Raw genomic sequence first — 11,803 nt, 5'->3', positions numbered from 1 at the left:
GGAGTCACTTTCTAATGCCTTCTCGATTTCTTCCAGAGAGAGAAATGAAAAAGCTTACGGCACCTGGGATTCCCAGGCGGTCTTCCATCCAAGTACTAACCAGGCCCTACTCTGCTTAGCTTCTGAGATCTGACGAGATCAGGCGGAGCCAGAGAGGTATGGCCGTAAGCAACTGTATGTCCTCTTCCTAATCTTTTAAAATGTGTCAAAGGTTTTGTAGTTTTGACAATGAAATGGAGTCACTTTCTAAGGCCTTCTCTGTGTCTTTTACAGATCGAAATGAAAAAGCTTACAGCACCTGGGATTCCCAGGCGGTCTTCCATCCAAGTACTAACCAGGCCCTACTCTGCTTAGCTTCTGAGATCAGACGAGATCAGGCGGAGCCAGAGAGGTATGGCCGTAAGCAACTGTATGTCCTCTACCTAATCTTTTAAAATGTGTCAAAGGTTTTGGAGTTTTGATAATGAAAAAGGAGTCACTTTCTAAGGCCTTCTCTGTGTCTTTTACAGATCGAAATGAAAAAGCTTACAGCACCTGGGATTCGCAGGCGGTCTTCCATCCAAGTACTAACCAGGCCCTACTCTGCTTAGCTTCTGAGATCAGACGAGATCAGGCGAAGCCAGAGAGGTATGGCCGTAAGCAACTGTATGTCCTCTTCCTAATCTTTTAAAATGTGTCAAAGGTTTTGGAGTTTTGATAATGAAAAAGGAGTCACTTTCTAATGCCTTCTCGATTTCTTCCAGAGAGAGAAATGAAAAAGCTTACGGCACCTGGGATTCCCAGGCGGTCTTCCATCCAAGTACTAACCAGGCCCTTCGCTGCTTAGCTTCTGAGATCTGACGAGATCAGGCGGAGCCAGAGAGGTATGGCCGTAAGCAACTGTATGTCCTCTACCTAATCTTTTAAAATGTGTCAAAGGTTTTGTAGTTTTGACAATTAAATGGAGTCACTTTCTAAGGCCTTCTCTGTGTCTTTTACAGATCGAAATGAAAAAGCTTACAGCACCTGGGATTCCCAGGCGGTCTTCCATCCAAGTACTAACCAGGCCCTACTCTGCTTAGCTTCTGAGATCAGACGAGATCAGGCGAAGCCAGAGAGGTATGGCCGTAAGCAACTGTATGTCCTCTTCCTAATATTTTAAAATGTGTCAAAGGTTTTGGAGTTTAGATAATGAAAAAGGAGTCACTTTCTAATGCCTTCTCGATTTCTTCCAGAGAGAGAAATGAAAAAGCTTACAGCACCTGGGATTCCCAGGCGGTCTTCCATCCAAGTACTAACCAGGCCCTACTCTGCTTAGCTTCTGAGATCTGACGAGATCAGGCGGAGCCAGAGAGGTATGGCCGTAAGCAACTGTATGTCCTCTTCCTAATCTTTTAAAATGTGTCAAAGGTTTTGTAGTTTTGACAAAGAAATGGAGTCACTTTCTAAGGCCTTCTCTGTGTCTTTTACAGATCGAAATGAAAAAGCTTACAGCACCTGGGATTCCCAGGCGGTCTTCCATCCAAGTACTAACCAGGCCCTACTCTGCTTAGCTTCTGAGATCAGACGAGATCAGGCGGAGCCAGAGAGGTATGGCCGTAAGCAACTGTATGTCCTCTTCCTAATCTTTTAAAATGTGTCAAAGGTTTTGTAGTTTTGACAAAGAAATGGAGTCACTTTCTAAGGCCTTCTCGATTTCTTCCAGAGAGAGAAATGAAAAAGCTTACGGCACCTGGGATTCCCAGGCGGTCTTCCATCCAAGTACTAACCAGGCCCTACTCTGCTTAGCTTCTGAGATCTGACGAGATCAGGCGGAGCCAGAGAGGTATGGCCGTAAGCAACTGTATGTCCTCTTCCTAATCTTTTAAAATGTGTCAAAGGTTTTGTAGTTTTGACAATGAAATGGAGTCACTTTCTAAGGCCTTCTCTGTGTCTTTTACAGATCGAAATGAAAAAGCTTACAGCACCTGGGATTCCCAGGCGGTCTTCCATCCAAGTACTAACCAGGCCCTACTCTGCTTAGCTTCTGAGATCAGACGAGATCAGGCAGAGCCAGAGAGGTATGGCCGTAAGCAACTGTATGTCCTCTTCCTAATCTTTTAAAATGTGTCTAAGGTTTTGGAGTTTTGATAATGAAAAAGGAGTCACTTTCTAATGCCTTCTCGATTTCTTCCAGAGAGAGAAATGAAAAAGCTTACGGCACCTGGGATTCCCAGGCGGTCTTCCATCCAAGTACTAACCAGGCCCTACTCTGCTTAGCTTCTGAGATCAGACGAGATCAGGCGGAGCCAGAGAGGTATGGCCGTAAGCAACTGTATGTCCTCTACCTAATCTTTTAAAATGTGTCAAAGGTTTTGGAGTTTTGACAATGAAATGGAGTCACTTTCTAAGTTCTTCTTTGTGTCTTTTACAGATCGAAATAAAAAAGCTTACAGCACCTGGGATTCCCAGGCGGTCTTCCATCCAAGTACTAACCAGGCCCTACTCTGCTTAGCTTCTGAGATCAGACGAGATCAGGCGAAGCCAGAGAGGTATGGCCGTAAGCAACTGTATGTCCTCTTCCTAATATTTTAAAATGTGTCAAAGGTTTTGGAGTTTAGATAATGAAAAAGGAGTCACTTTCTAATGCCTTCTCGATTTCTTCCAGAGAGAGAAATGAAAAAGCTTACGGCACCTGGGATTCCCAGGCGGTCTTCCATCCAAGTACTAACCAGGCCCTACTCTGCTTAGCTTCTGAGATCAGACGAGATCAGGCGGAGCCAGAGAGGTATGGCCGTAAGCAACTGTATGTCCTCTTCCTAATCTTTTAAAATGTGTCAAAGGTTTTGTAGTTTTGACAAAGAAATGGAGTCACTTTCTAAGGCCTTCTCGATTTCTTCCAGAGAGAGAAATGAAAAAGCTTACGGCACCTGGGATTCCCAGGCGGTCTTCCATCCAAGTACTAACCAGGCCCTACTCTGCTTAGCTTCTGAGATCTGACGAGATCAGGCGGAGCCAGAGAGGTATGGCCGTAAGCAACTGTATGTCCTCTTCCTAATCTTTTAAAATGTGTCAAAGGTTTTGTAGTTTTGACAATGAAATGGAGTCACTTTCTAAGGCCTTCTCTGTGTCTTTTACAGATCGAAATGAAAAAGCTTACAGCACCTGGGATTCCCAGGCGGTCTTCCATCCAAGTACTAACCAGGCCCTACTCTGCTTAGCTTCTGAGATCAGACGAGATCAGGCAGAGCCAGAGAGGTATGGCCGTAAGCAACTGTATGTCCTCTTCCTAATCTTTTAAAATGTGTCTAAGGTTTTGGAGTTTTGATAATGAAAAAGGAGTCACTTTCTAATGCCTTCTCGATTTCTTCCAGAGAGAGAAATGAAAAAGCTTACGGCACCTGGGATTCCCAGGCGGTCTTCCATCCAAGTACTAACCAGGCCCTACTCTGCTTAGCTTCTGAGATCAGACGAGATCAGGCGGAGCCAGAGAGGTATGGCCGTAAGCAACTGTATGTCCTCTACCTAATCTTTTAAAATGTGTCAAAGGTTTTGGAGTTTTGACAATGAAATGGAGTCACTTTCTAAGTTCTTCTTTGTGTCTTTTACAGATCGAAATAAAAAAGCTTACAGCACCTGGGATTCCCAGGCGGTCTTCCATCCAAGTACTAACCAGGCCCTACTCTGCTTAGCTTCTGAGATCAGACGAGATCAGGCGAAGCCAGAGAGGTATGGCCGTAAGCAACTGTATGTCCTCTTCCTAATATTTTAAAATGTGTCAAAGGTTTTGGAGTTTAGATAATGAAAAAGGAGTCACTTTCTAATGCCTTCTCGATTTCTTCCAGAGAGAGAAATGAAAAAGCTTACGGCACCTGGGATTCCCAGGCGGTCTTCCATCCAAGTACTAACCAGGCCCTACTCTGCTTAGCTTCTGAGATCAGACGAGATCAGGCGGAGCAAGAGAGGTATGGCCGTAAGCAACTGTATGTCCTCTTCCTAATCTTTTAAAATGTGTCAAAGGTTTTGTAGTTTTGACAATGAAATGGAGTCACTTTCTAAGGCCTTCTCTGTGTCTTTTACAGATCGAAATGAAAAAGCTTACAGCACCTGGGATTCCCAGGCGGTCTTCCATCCAAGTACTAACCAGGCCCTACTCTGCTTAGCTTCTGAGATCAGACGAGATCAGGCGGAGCCAGAGAGGTATGGCCGTAAGCAACTGTATGTCCTCTTCCTAATCTTTTAAAATGTGTCAAAGGTTTTGGAGTTTTGATAATGAAAAAGGAGTCACTTTCTAATGCCTTCTCGATTTCTTCCAGAGAGAGAAATGAAAAAGCTTACGGCACCTGGGATTCCCAGGCGGTCTTCCATCCAAGTACTAACCAGGCCCTACTCTGCTTAGCTTCTGAGATCTGACGAGATCAGGCGGAGCCAGAGAGGTATGGCCGTAAGCAACTGTATGTCCTCTTCCTAATCTTTTAAAATGTGTCAAAGGTTTTGTAGTTTTGACAATGAAATGGAGTCACTTTCTAAGGCCTTCTCTGTGTCTTTTACAGATCGAAATGAAAAAGCTTACAGCACCTGGGATTCCCAGGCGGTCTTCCATCCAAGTACTAACCAGGCCCTACTCTGCTTAGCTTCTGAGATCAGACGAGATCAGGCGGAGCCAGAGAGGTATGGCCGTAAGCAACTGTATGTCCTCTTCCTAATCTTTTAAAATGTGTCAAAGGTTTTGGAGTTTTGACAATGAAATGGAGTCACTTTCTAAGTTCTTCTTTGTGTCTTTTACAGATCGAAATAAAAAAGCTTACAGCACCTGGGATTCCCAGGCGGTCTTCCATCCAAGTACTAACCAGGCCCTACTCTGCTTAGCTTCTGAGATCAGACGAGATCAGGCGAAGCCAGAGAGGTATGGCCGTAAGCAACTGTATGTCCTCTTCCTAATATTTTAAAATGTGTCAAAGGTTTTGGAGTTTAGATAATGAAAAAGGAGTCACTTTCTAATGCCTTCTCGATTTCTTCCAGAGAGAGAAATGAAAAAGCTTACGGCACCTGGGATTCCCAGGCGGTCTTCCATCCAAGTACTAACCAGGCCCTACTCTGCTTAGCTTCTGAGATCAGACGAGATCAGGCGGAGCAAGAGAGGTATGGCCGTAAGCAACTGTATGTCCTCTTCCTAATCTTTTAAAATGTGTCAAAGGTTTTGTAGTTTTGACAATGAAATGGAGTCACTTTCTAAGGCCTTCTCTGTGTCTTTTACAGATCGAAATGAAAAAGCTTACAGCACCTGGGATTCCCAGGCGGTCTTCCATCCAAGTACTAACCAGGCCCTACTCTGCTTAGCTTCTGAGATCAGACGAGATCAGGCGGAGCCAGAGAGGTATGGCCGTAAGCAACTGTATGTCCTCTTCCTAATCTTTTAAAATGTGTCAAAGGTTTTGGAGTTTTGATAATGAAAAAGGAGTCACTTTCTAATGCCTTCTCGATTTCTTCCAGAGAGAGAAATGAAAAAGCTTACGGCACCTGGGATTCCCAGGCGGTCTTCCATCCAAGTACTAACCAGGCCCTACTCTGCTTAGCTTCTGAGATCTGACGAGATCAGGCGGAGCCAGAGAGGTATGGCCGTAAGCAACTGTATGTCCTCTTCCTAATCTTTTAAAATGTGTCAAAGGTTTTGTAGTTTTGACAATGAAATGGAGTCACTTTCTAAGGCCTTCTCTGTGTCTTTTACAGATCGAAATGAAAAAGCTTACAGCACCTGGGATTCCCAGGCGGTCTTCCATCCAAGTACTAACCAGGCCCTACTCTGCTTAGCTTCTGAGATCAGACGAGATCAGGCGGAGCCAGAGAGGTATGGCTGTAAGCAACTGTATGTCCTCTTCCTAATCTTTTAAAATGTGTCAAAGGTTTTGGAGTTTTGATAATGAAAAAGGAGTCACTTTCTAATGCCTTCTCGATTTCTTCCAGAGAGAGAAATGAAAAAGCTTACGGCACCTGGGATTCCCAGGCGGTCTTCCATCCAAGTACTAACCAGGCCCTTCGCTGCTTAGCTTCTGAGATCTGACGAGATCAGGCGGAGCCAGAGAGGTATGGCCGTAAGCAACTGTATGTCCTCTACCTAATCTTTTAAAATGTGTCAAAGGTTTTGTAGTTTTGACAATTAAATGGAGTCACTTTCTAAGGCCTTCTCTGTGTCTTTTACAGATCGAAATGAAAAAGCTTACAGCACCTGGGATTCCCAGGCGGTCTTCCATCCAAGTACTAACCAGGCCCTACTCTGCTTAGCTTCTGAGATCAGACGAGATCAGGCGAAGCCAGAGAGGTATGGCCGTAAGCAACTGTATGTCCTCTTCCTAATATTTTAAAATGTGTCAAAGGTTTTGGAGTTTAGATAATGAAAAAGGAGTCACTTTCTAATGCCTTCTCGATTTCTTCCAGAGAGAGAAATGAAAAAGCTTACAGCACCTGGGATTCCCAGGCGGTCTTCCATCCAAGTACTAACCAGGCCCTACTCTGCTTAGCTTCTGAGATCTGACGAGATCAGGCGGAGCCAGAGAGGTATGGCCGTAAGCAACTGTATGTCCTCTTCCTAATCTTTTAAAATGTGTCAAAGGTTTTGTAGTTTTGACAATGAAATGGAGTCACTTTCTAAGGCCTTCTCTGTGTCTTTTACAGATCGAAATGAAAAAGCTTACAGCACCTGGGATTCCCAGGCGGTCTTCCATCCAAGTACTAACCAGGCCCTACTCTGCTTAGCTTCTGAGATCAGACGAGATCAGGCGGAGCCAGAGAGGTATGGCCGTAAGCAACTGTATGTCCTCTTCCTAATCTTTTAAAATGTGTCAAAGGTTTTGTAGTTTTGACAAAGAAATGGAGTCACTTTCTAAGGCCTTCTCTGTGTCTTTTACAGATCGAAATGAAAAAGCTTACAGCACCTGGGATTCCCAGGCGGTCTTCCATCCAAGTACTAACCAGGCCCTACTCTGCTTAGCTTCTGAGATCAGACGAGATCAGGCAGAGCCAGAGAGGTATGGCCGTAAGCAACTGTATGTCCTCTTCCTAATCTTTTAAAATGTGTCTAAGGTTTTGGAGTTTTGATAATGAAAAAGGAGTCACTTTCTAATGCCTTCTCGATTTCTTCCAGAGAGAGAAATGAAAAAGCTTACGGCACCTGGGATTCCCAGGCGGTCTTCCATCCAAGTACTAACCAGGCCCTACTCTGCTTAGCTTCTGAGATCAGACGAGATCAGGCGGAGCCAGAGAGGTATGGCCGTAAGCAACTGTATGTCCTCTACCTAATCTTTTAAAATGTGTCAAAGGTTTTGGAGTTTTGACAATGAAATGGAGTCACTTTCTAAGTTCTTCTTTGTGTCTTTTACAGATCGAAATAAAAAAGCTTACAGCACCTGGGATTCCCAGGCGGTCTTCCATCCAAGTACTAACCAGGCCCTACTCTGCTTAGCTTCTGAGATCAGACGAGATCAGGCGAAGCCAGAGAGGTATGGCCGTAAGCAACTGTATGTCCTCTTCCTAATATTTTAAAATGTGTCAAAGGTTTTGGAGTTTAGATAATGAAAAAGGAGTCACTTTCTAATGCCTTCTCGATTTCTTCCAGAGAGAGAAATGAAAAAGCTTACGGCACCTGGGATTCCCAGGCGGTCTTCCATCCAAGTACTAACCAGGCCCTACTCTGCTTAGCTTCTGAGATCAGACGAGATCAGGCGGAGCAAGAGAGGTATGGCCGTAAGCAACTGTATGTCCTCTTCCTAATCTTTTAAAATGTGTCAAAGGTTTTGTAGTTTTGACAATGAAATGGAGTCACTTTCTAAGGCCTTCTCTGTGTCTTTTACAGATCGAAATGAAAAAGCTTACAGCACCTGGGATTCCCAGGCGGTCTTCCATCCAAGTACTAACCAGGCCCTACTCTGCTTAGCTTCTGAGATCAGACGAGATCAGGCGGAGCCAGAGAGGTATGGCCGTAAGCAACTGTATGTCCTCTTCCTAATCTTTTAAAATGTGTCAAAGGTTTTGGAGTTTTGATAATGAAAAAGGAGTCACTTTCTAATGCCTTCTCGATTTCTTCCAGAGAGAGAAATGAAAAAGCTTACGGCACCTGGGATTCCCAGGCGGTCTTCCATCCAAGTACTAACCAGGCCCTACTCTGCTTAGCTTCTGAGATCTGACGAGATCAGGCGGAGCCAGAGAGGTATGGCCGTAAGCAACTGTATGTCCTCTTCCTAATCTTTTAAAATGTGTCAAAGGTTTTGTAGTTTTGACAATGAAATGGAGTCACTTTCTAAGGCCTTCTCTGTGTCTTTTACAGATCGAAATGAAAAAGCTTACAGCACCTGGGATTCCCAGGCGGTCTTCCATCCAAGTACTAACCAGGCCCTACTCTGCTTAGCTTCTGAGATCAGACGAGATCAGGCGGAGCCAGAGAGGTATGGCCGTAAGCAACTGTATGTCCTCTTCCTAATCTTTTAAAATGTGTCAAAGGTTTTGGAGTTTTGATAATGAAAAAGGAGTCACTTTCTAATGCCTTCTCGATTTCTTCCAGAGAGAGAAATGAAAAAGCTTACGGCACCTGGGATTCCCAGGCGGTCTTCCATCCAAGTACTAACCAGGCCCTACTCTGCTTAGCTTCTGAGATCAGACGAGATCAGGCGGAGCAAGAGAGGTATGGCCGTAAGCAACTGTATGTCCTCTTCCTAATCTTTTAAAATGTGTCAAAGGTTTTGTAGTTTTGACAATGAAATGGAGTCACTTTCTAAGGCCTTCTCTGTGTCTTTTACAGATCGAAATGAAAAAGCTTACAGCACCTGGGATTCCCAGGCGGTCTTCCATCCAAGTACTAACCAGGCCCTACTCTGCTTAGCTTCTGAGATCAGACGAGATCAGGCGGAGCCAGAGAGGTATGGCCGTAAGCAACTGTATGTCCTCTTCCTAATCTTTTAAAATGTGTCAAAGGTTTTGGAGTTTTGATAATGAAAAAGGAGTCACTTTCTAATGCCTTCTCGATTTCTTCCAGAGAGAGAAATGAAAAAGCTTACGGCACCTGGGATTCCCAGGCGGTCTTCCATCCAAGTACTAACCAGGCCCTACTCTGCTTAGCTTCTGAGATCTGACGAGATCAGGCGGAGCCAGAGAGGTATGGCCGTAAGAAACTGTATGTCCTCTTCCTAATCTTTTAAAATGTGTCAAAGGTTTTGTAGTTTTGACAATGAAATGGAGTCACTTTCTAAGGCCTTCTCTGTGTCTTTTACAGATCGAAATGAAAAAGCTTACAGCACCTGGGATTCCCAGGCGGTCTTCCATCCAAGTACTAACCAGGCCCTACTCTGCTTAGCTTCTGAGATCAGACGAGATCAGGCGGAGCCAGAGAGGTATGGCCGTAAGCAACTGTATGTCCTCTACCTAATCTTTTAAAATGTGTCAAAGGTTTTGGAGTTTTGATAATGAAAAAGGAGTCACTTTCTAAGGCCTTCTCTGTGTCTTTTACAGATCGAAATGAAAAAGCTTACAGCACCTGGGATTCGCAGGCGGTCTTCCATCCAAGTACTAACCAGGCCCTACTCTGCTTAGCTTCTGAGATCAGACGAGATCAGGCCGAGCCAGAGAGGTATGGCCGTAAGCAACTGTATGTCCTCTTCCTAATCTTTTAAAATGTGTCAAAGGTTTTGGAGTTTAGATAATGAAAAAGGAGTCACTTTCTAATGCCTTCTCGATTTCTTCCAGAGAGAGAAATGAAAAAGCTTACGGCACCTGGGATTCCCAGGCGGTCTTCCATCCAAGTACTAACCAGGCCCTACTCTGCTTAGCTTCTGAGATCTGACGAGATCAGGCGGAGCCAGAGAGGTATGGCCGTAAGCAACTGTATGTCCTCTTCCTAATCTTTTAAAATGTGTCAAAGGTTTTGTAGTTTTGACAATGAAATGGAGTCACTTTCTAAGGCCTTCTCTGTGTCTTTTACAGATCGAAATGAAAAAGCTTACAGCACCTGGGATTCCCAGGCGGTCTTCCATCCAAGTACTAACCAGGCCCTACTCTGCTTAGCTTCTGAGATCAGACGAGATCAGGCGGAGCCAGAGAGGTATGGCCGTAAGCAACTGTATGTCCTCTTCCTAATCTTTTAAAATGTGTCAAAGGTTTTGGAGTTTTGATAATGAAAAAGGAGTCACTTTCTAATGCCTTCTCGATTTCTTCCAGAGAGAGAAATGAAAAAGCTTACGGCACCTGGGATTCCCAGGCGGTCTTCCATCCAAGTACTAACCAGGCCCTACTCTGCTTAGCTTCTGAGATCTGACGAGATCAGGCGGAGCCAGAGAGGTATGGCCGTAAGCAACTGTATGTCCTCTTCCTAATCTTTTAAAATGTGTCAAAGGTTTTGTAGTTTTGACAATGAAATGGAGTCACTTTCTAAGGCCTTCTCTGTGTCTTTTACAGATCGAAATGAAAAAGCTTACAGCACCTGGGATTCCCAGGCGGTCTTCCATCCAAGTACTAACCAGGCCCTACTCTGCTTAGCTTCTGAGATCAGACGAGATCAGGCGGAGCCAGAGAGGTATGGCCGTAAGCAACTGTATGTCCTCTTCCTAATCTTTTAAAATGTGTCAAAGGTTTTGGAGTTTTGATAATGAAAAAGGAGTCACTTTCTAATGCCTTCTCGATTTCTTCCAGAGAGAGAAATGAAAAAGCTTACGGCACCTGGGATTCCCAGGCGGTCTTCCATCCAAGTACTAACCAGGCCCTACTCTGCTTAGCTTCTGAGATCAGACGAGATCAGGCGGAGCAAGAGAGGTATGGCCGTAAGCAACTGTATGTCCTCTTCCTAATCTTTTAAAATGTGTCAAAGGTTTTGTAGTTTTGACAATGAAATGGAGTCACTTTCTAAGGCCTTCTCTGTGTCTTTTACAGATCGAAATGAAAAAGCTTACAGCACCTGGGATTCGCAGGCGGTCTTCCATCCAAGTACTAACCAGGCCCTACTCTGCTTAGCTTCTGAGATCAGACGAGATCAGGCCGAGCCAGAGAGGTATGGCCGTAAGCAACTGTATGTCCTCTTCCTAATCTTTTAAAATGTGTCAAAGGTTTTGGAGTTTTGATAATGAAAAAGGAGTCACTTTCTAATGCCTTCTCGATTTCTTCCAGAGAGAGAAATGAAAAAGCTTACGGCACCTGGGATTCCCAGGCGGTCTTCCATCCAAGTACTAACCAGGCCCTACTCTGCTTAGCTTCTGAGATCAGACGAGATCAGGCGGAGCCAGAGAGGTATGGCCGTAAGCAACTGTATGTCCTCTACCTAATCTTTTAAAATGTGTCAAAGGTTTTGTAGTTTTGACAATGAAATGGAGTCACTTTCTAAGGCCTTCTCTGTGTCTTTTACAGATAGAAATGAAAAAGCTTACGGCACCTGGGATTCCCAGGCGGTCTTCCATCCAAGTACTAACCAGGCCCTACTCTGCTTAGCTTCTGAGATCTGACGAGATCAGGCGGAGCCAGAGAGGTATGGCCATAAGCAACTGTATGTCCTCTTCCTAATCTTTTAAAATGTGTCAAAGGTTTTGGAGTTTTGATAATGAAAAAGGAGTCACTTTCTAATGCCTTCTCGATTTCTTCCAGAGAGAGAAATGAAAAAGCTTACGGCACCTGGGATTCCCAGGCGGTCTTCCATCCAAGTACTAACCAGGCCCTACTCTGCTTAGCTTCTGAGATCAGACGAGATCAGGCGGAGCAAGAGAGGTATGGCCGTAAGCAACTGTATGTCCTCTTCCTAATCTTTTAAAATGTGTCAAAGGTTTTGTAGTTTTGACAATGAAATGGAGTCACTTTCTAAGGCCTTCTCTGTGTC

General features: G+C 44.5%; 50 non-coding genes across 50 annotated transcripts; all 50 read right to left on the bottom strand.

Annotated features, from left to right (window-relative positions):
• Window positions 1–51: 51 nt before the first annotated feature.
• LOC144395787 (5S ribosomal RNA) lies at window positions 52–170 on the bottom strand. The gene has a single exon (XR_013457930.1). It is a non-coding gene; the product is annotated as a 5S ribosomal RNA (ribosomal RNA).
• Window positions 171–286: 116 nt separating this feature from the next.
• LOC144396125 (5S ribosomal RNA) lies at window positions 287–405 on the bottom strand. Its single transcript, XR_013458271.1, has one exon. It is a non-coding gene; the product is annotated as a 5S ribosomal RNA (ribosomal RNA).
• A 117-nt stretch (window positions 406–522) lies between these two features.
• Window positions 523–641, bottom strand: LOC144398182 (5S ribosomal RNA). The gene has a single exon (XR_013460329.1). It is a non-coding gene; the product is annotated as a 5S ribosomal RNA (ribosomal RNA).
• Window positions 642–758: 117 nt separating this feature from the next.
• Window positions 759–877, bottom strand: LOC144398766 (5S ribosomal RNA). The gene has a single exon (XR_013460913.1). It is a non-coding gene; the product is annotated as a 5S ribosomal RNA (ribosomal RNA).
• A 116-nt stretch (window positions 878–993) lies between these two features.
• LOC144391880 (5S ribosomal RNA) lies at window positions 994–1,112 on the bottom strand. Its single transcript, XR_013455334.1, has one exon. It is a non-coding gene; the product is annotated as a 5S ribosomal RNA (ribosomal RNA).
• A 117-nt stretch (window positions 1,113–1,229) lies between these two features.
• Window positions 1,230–1,348, bottom strand: LOC144389767 (5S ribosomal RNA). The gene has a single exon (XR_013453919.1). It is a non-coding gene; the product is annotated as a 5S ribosomal RNA (ribosomal RNA).
• Window positions 1,349–1,464: 116 nt separating this feature from the next.
• On the bottom strand, window positions 1,465–1,583 carry LOC144396124 (5S ribosomal RNA). The gene has a single exon (XR_013458270.1). It is a non-coding gene; the product is annotated as a 5S ribosomal RNA (ribosomal RNA).
• Window positions 1,584–1,699: 116 nt separating this feature from the next.
• On the bottom strand, window positions 1,700–1,818 carry LOC144395776 (5S ribosomal RNA). Its single transcript, XR_013457917.1, has one exon. It is a non-coding gene; the product is annotated as a 5S ribosomal RNA (ribosomal RNA).
• Window positions 1,819–1,934: 116 nt separating this feature from the next.
• Window positions 1,935–2,053, bottom strand: LOC144397981 (5S ribosomal RNA). Its single transcript, XR_013460128.1, has one exon. It is a non-coding gene; the product is annotated as a 5S ribosomal RNA (ribosomal RNA).
• A 117-nt stretch (window positions 2,054–2,170) lies between these two features.
• On the bottom strand, window positions 2,171–2,289 carry LOC144401621 (5S ribosomal RNA). The gene has a single exon (XR_013463556.1). It is a non-coding gene; the product is annotated as a 5S ribosomal RNA (ribosomal RNA).
• Window positions 2,290–2,405: 116 nt separating this feature from the next.
• Window positions 2,406–2,524, bottom strand: LOC144391869 (5S ribosomal RNA). The gene has a single exon (XR_013455333.1). It is a non-coding gene; the product is annotated as a 5S ribosomal RNA (ribosomal RNA).
• A 117-nt stretch (window positions 2,525–2,641) lies between these two features.
• Window positions 2,642–2,760, bottom strand: LOC144401620 (5S ribosomal RNA). The gene has a single exon (XR_013463555.1). It is a non-coding gene; the product is annotated as a 5S ribosomal RNA (ribosomal RNA).
• Window positions 2,761–2,876: 116 nt separating this feature from the next.
• On the bottom strand, window positions 2,877–2,995 carry LOC144395764 (5S ribosomal RNA). The gene has a single exon (XR_013457904.1). It is a non-coding gene; the product is annotated as a 5S ribosomal RNA (ribosomal RNA).
• A 116-nt stretch (window positions 2,996–3,111) lies between these two features.
• LOC144397980 (5S ribosomal RNA) lies at window positions 3,112–3,230 on the bottom strand. Its single transcript, XR_013460127.1, has one exon. It is a non-coding gene; the product is annotated as a 5S ribosomal RNA (ribosomal RNA).
• A 117-nt stretch (window positions 3,231–3,347) lies between these two features.
• LOC144401619 (5S ribosomal RNA) lies at window positions 3,348–3,466 on the bottom strand. Its single transcript, XR_013463554.1, has one exon. It is a non-coding gene; the product is annotated as a 5S ribosomal RNA (ribosomal RNA).
• Window positions 3,467–3,582: 116 nt separating this feature from the next.
• LOC144391847 (5S ribosomal RNA) lies at window positions 3,583–3,701 on the bottom strand. The gene has a single exon (XR_013455331.1). It is a non-coding gene; the product is annotated as a 5S ribosomal RNA (ribosomal RNA).
• Window positions 3,702–3,818: 117 nt separating this feature from the next.
• On the bottom strand, window positions 3,819–3,937 carry LOC144397205 (5S ribosomal RNA). Its single transcript, XR_013459350.1, has one exon. It is a non-coding gene; the product is annotated as a 5S ribosomal RNA (ribosomal RNA).
• A 116-nt stretch (window positions 3,938–4,053) lies between these two features.
• Window positions 4,054–4,172, bottom strand: LOC144396123 (5S ribosomal RNA). Its single transcript, XR_013458269.1, has one exon. It is a non-coding gene; the product is annotated as a 5S ribosomal RNA (ribosomal RNA).
• A 117-nt stretch (window positions 4,173–4,289) lies between these two features.
• LOC144395753 (5S ribosomal RNA) lies at window positions 4,290–4,408 on the bottom strand. The gene has a single exon (XR_013457893.1). It is a non-coding gene; the product is annotated as a 5S ribosomal RNA (ribosomal RNA).
• A 116-nt stretch (window positions 4,409–4,524) lies between these two features.
• LOC144396122 (5S ribosomal RNA) lies at window positions 4,525–4,643 on the bottom strand. The gene has a single exon (XR_013458268.1). It is a non-coding gene; the product is annotated as a 5S ribosomal RNA (ribosomal RNA).
• A 116-nt stretch (window positions 4,644–4,759) lies between these two features.
• Window positions 4,760–4,878, bottom strand: LOC144391836 (5S ribosomal RNA). Its single transcript, XR_013455330.1, has one exon. It is a non-coding gene; the product is annotated as a 5S ribosomal RNA (ribosomal RNA).
• A 117-nt stretch (window positions 4,879–4,995) lies between these two features.
• On the bottom strand, window positions 4,996–5,114 carry LOC144397204 (5S ribosomal RNA). Its single transcript, XR_013459349.1, has one exon. It is a non-coding gene; the product is annotated as a 5S ribosomal RNA (ribosomal RNA).
• Window positions 5,115–5,230: 116 nt separating this feature from the next.
• LOC144396121 (5S ribosomal RNA) lies at window positions 5,231–5,349 on the bottom strand. Its single transcript, XR_013458267.1, has one exon. It is a non-coding gene; the product is annotated as a 5S ribosomal RNA (ribosomal RNA).
• Window positions 5,350–5,466: 117 nt separating this feature from the next.
• Window positions 5,467–5,585, bottom strand: LOC144395742 (5S ribosomal RNA). Its single transcript, XR_013457882.1, has one exon. It is a non-coding gene; the product is annotated as a 5S ribosomal RNA (ribosomal RNA).
• A 116-nt stretch (window positions 5,586–5,701) lies between these two features.
• On the bottom strand, window positions 5,702–5,820 carry LOC144396982 (5S ribosomal RNA). Its single transcript, XR_013459128.1, has one exon. It is a non-coding gene; the product is annotated as a 5S ribosomal RNA (ribosomal RNA).
• A 117-nt stretch (window positions 5,821–5,937) lies between these two features.
• LOC144398765 (5S ribosomal RNA) lies at window positions 5,938–6,056 on the bottom strand. Its single transcript, XR_013460912.1, has one exon. It is a non-coding gene; the product is annotated as a 5S ribosomal RNA (ribosomal RNA).
• A 116-nt stretch (window positions 6,057–6,172) lies between these two features.
• On the bottom strand, window positions 6,173–6,291 carry LOC144391825 (5S ribosomal RNA). The gene has a single exon (XR_013455329.1). It is a non-coding gene; the product is annotated as a 5S ribosomal RNA (ribosomal RNA).
• Window positions 6,292–6,408: 117 nt separating this feature from the next.
• On the bottom strand, window positions 6,409–6,527 carry LOC144389766 (5S ribosomal RNA). Its single transcript, XR_013453918.1, has one exon. It is a non-coding gene; the product is annotated as a 5S ribosomal RNA (ribosomal RNA).
• A 116-nt stretch (window positions 6,528–6,643) lies between these two features.
• Window positions 6,644–6,762, bottom strand: LOC144396119 (5S ribosomal RNA). The gene has a single exon (XR_013458265.1). It is a non-coding gene; the product is annotated as a 5S ribosomal RNA (ribosomal RNA).
• Window positions 6,763–6,878: 116 nt separating this feature from the next.
• On the bottom strand, window positions 6,879–6,997 carry LOC144397979 (5S ribosomal RNA). Its single transcript, XR_013460126.1, has one exon. It is a non-coding gene; the product is annotated as a 5S ribosomal RNA (ribosomal RNA).
• A 117-nt stretch (window positions 6,998–7,114) lies between these two features.
• On the bottom strand, window positions 7,115–7,233 carry LOC144401618 (5S ribosomal RNA). The gene has a single exon (XR_013463553.1). It is a non-coding gene; the product is annotated as a 5S ribosomal RNA (ribosomal RNA).
• A 116-nt stretch (window positions 7,234–7,349) lies between these two features.
• LOC144391814 (5S ribosomal RNA) lies at window positions 7,350–7,468 on the bottom strand. Its single transcript, XR_013455328.1, has one exon. It is a non-coding gene; the product is annotated as a 5S ribosomal RNA (ribosomal RNA).
• Window positions 7,469–7,585: 117 nt separating this feature from the next.
• LOC144397203 (5S ribosomal RNA) lies at window positions 7,586–7,704 on the bottom strand. Its single transcript, XR_013459348.1, has one exon. It is a non-coding gene; the product is annotated as a 5S ribosomal RNA (ribosomal RNA).
• A 116-nt stretch (window positions 7,705–7,820) lies between these two features.
• LOC144396118 (5S ribosomal RNA) lies at window positions 7,821–7,939 on the bottom strand. The gene has a single exon (XR_013458264.1). It is a non-coding gene; the product is annotated as a 5S ribosomal RNA (ribosomal RNA).
• Window positions 7,940–8,056: 117 nt separating this feature from the next.
• On the bottom strand, window positions 8,057–8,175 carry LOC144395731 (5S ribosomal RNA). The gene has a single exon (XR_013457871.1). It is a non-coding gene; the product is annotated as a 5S ribosomal RNA (ribosomal RNA).
• Window positions 8,176–8,291: 116 nt separating this feature from the next.
• LOC144396117 (5S ribosomal RNA) lies at window positions 8,292–8,410 on the bottom strand. The gene has a single exon (XR_013458263.1). It is a non-coding gene; the product is annotated as a 5S ribosomal RNA (ribosomal RNA).
• A 117-nt stretch (window positions 8,411–8,527) lies between these two features.
• Window positions 8,528–8,646, bottom strand: LOC144397202 (5S ribosomal RNA). The gene has a single exon (XR_013459347.1). It is a non-coding gene; the product is annotated as a 5S ribosomal RNA (ribosomal RNA).
• Window positions 8,647–8,762: 116 nt separating this feature from the next.
• LOC144396116 (5S ribosomal RNA) lies at window positions 8,763–8,881 on the bottom strand. Its single transcript, XR_013458262.1, has one exon. It is a non-coding gene; the product is annotated as a 5S ribosomal RNA (ribosomal RNA).
• A 117-nt stretch (window positions 8,882–8,998) lies between these two features.
• On the bottom strand, window positions 8,999–9,117 carry LOC144397507 (5S ribosomal RNA). Its single transcript, XR_013459653.1, has one exon. It is a non-coding gene; the product is annotated as a 5S ribosomal RNA (ribosomal RNA).
• A 116-nt stretch (window positions 9,118–9,233) lies between these two features.
• LOC144396115 (5S ribosomal RNA) lies at window positions 9,234–9,352 on the bottom strand. The gene has a single exon (XR_013458261.1). It is a non-coding gene; the product is annotated as a 5S ribosomal RNA (ribosomal RNA).
• A 117-nt stretch (window positions 9,353–9,469) lies between these two features.
• Window positions 9,470–9,588, bottom strand: LOC144399679 (5S ribosomal RNA). Its single transcript, XR_013461825.1, has one exon. It is a non-coding gene; the product is annotated as a 5S ribosomal RNA (ribosomal RNA).
• Window positions 9,589–9,705: 117 nt separating this feature from the next.
• LOC144395720 (5S ribosomal RNA) lies at window positions 9,706–9,824 on the bottom strand. The gene has a single exon (XR_013457860.1). It is a non-coding gene; the product is annotated as a 5S ribosomal RNA (ribosomal RNA).
• Window positions 9,825–9,940: 116 nt separating this feature from the next.
• On the bottom strand, window positions 9,941–10,059 carry LOC144396114 (5S ribosomal RNA). The gene has a single exon (XR_013458260.1). It is a non-coding gene; the product is annotated as a 5S ribosomal RNA (ribosomal RNA).
• Window positions 10,060–10,176: 117 nt separating this feature from the next.
• On the bottom strand, window positions 10,177–10,295 carry LOC144395708 (5S ribosomal RNA). Its single transcript, XR_013457848.1, has one exon. It is a non-coding gene; the product is annotated as a 5S ribosomal RNA (ribosomal RNA).
• Window positions 10,296–10,411: 116 nt separating this feature from the next.
• LOC144396113 (5S ribosomal RNA) lies at window positions 10,412–10,530 on the bottom strand. Its single transcript, XR_013458259.1, has one exon. It is a non-coding gene; the product is annotated as a 5S ribosomal RNA (ribosomal RNA).
• A 117-nt stretch (window positions 10,531–10,647) lies between these two features.
• On the bottom strand, window positions 10,648–10,766 carry LOC144397201 (5S ribosomal RNA). Its single transcript, XR_013459346.1, has one exon. It is a non-coding gene; the product is annotated as a 5S ribosomal RNA (ribosomal RNA).
• Window positions 10,767–10,882: 116 nt separating this feature from the next.
• LOC144399678 (5S ribosomal RNA) lies at window positions 10,883–11,001 on the bottom strand. The gene has a single exon (XR_013461824.1). It is a non-coding gene; the product is annotated as a 5S ribosomal RNA (ribosomal RNA).
• Window positions 11,002–11,118: 117 nt separating this feature from the next.
• On the bottom strand, window positions 11,119–11,237 carry LOC144401617 (5S ribosomal RNA). The gene has a single exon (XR_013463552.1). It is a non-coding gene; the product is annotated as a 5S ribosomal RNA (ribosomal RNA).
• Window positions 11,238–11,353: 116 nt separating this feature from the next.
• Window positions 11,354–11,472, bottom strand: LOC144397003 (5S ribosomal RNA). Its single transcript, XR_013459149.1, has one exon. It is a non-coding gene; the product is annotated as a 5S ribosomal RNA (ribosomal RNA).
• A 117-nt stretch (window positions 11,473–11,589) lies between these two features.
• LOC144397199 (5S ribosomal RNA) lies at window positions 11,590–11,708 on the bottom strand. The gene has a single exon (XR_013459344.1). It is a non-coding gene; the product is annotated as a 5S ribosomal RNA (ribosomal RNA).
• Window positions 11,709–11,803: the final 95 nt, after the last annotated feature.

The sequence above is a fragment of the Gasterosteus aculeatus genome, chromosome 2, assembly GCF_964276395.1.
Source record: "Gasterosteus aculeatus chromosome 2, fGasAcu3.hap1.1, whole genome shotgun sequence".
Classification (NCBI taxonomy): domain Eukaryota; kingdom Metazoa; phylum Chordata; class Actinopteri; order Perciformes; family Gasterosteidae; genus Gasterosteus; species Gasterosteus aculeatus.
Note: the sequence above shows the minus strand (reverse complement) of the source record. Positions and strands in the feature narration are given on the sequence as shown.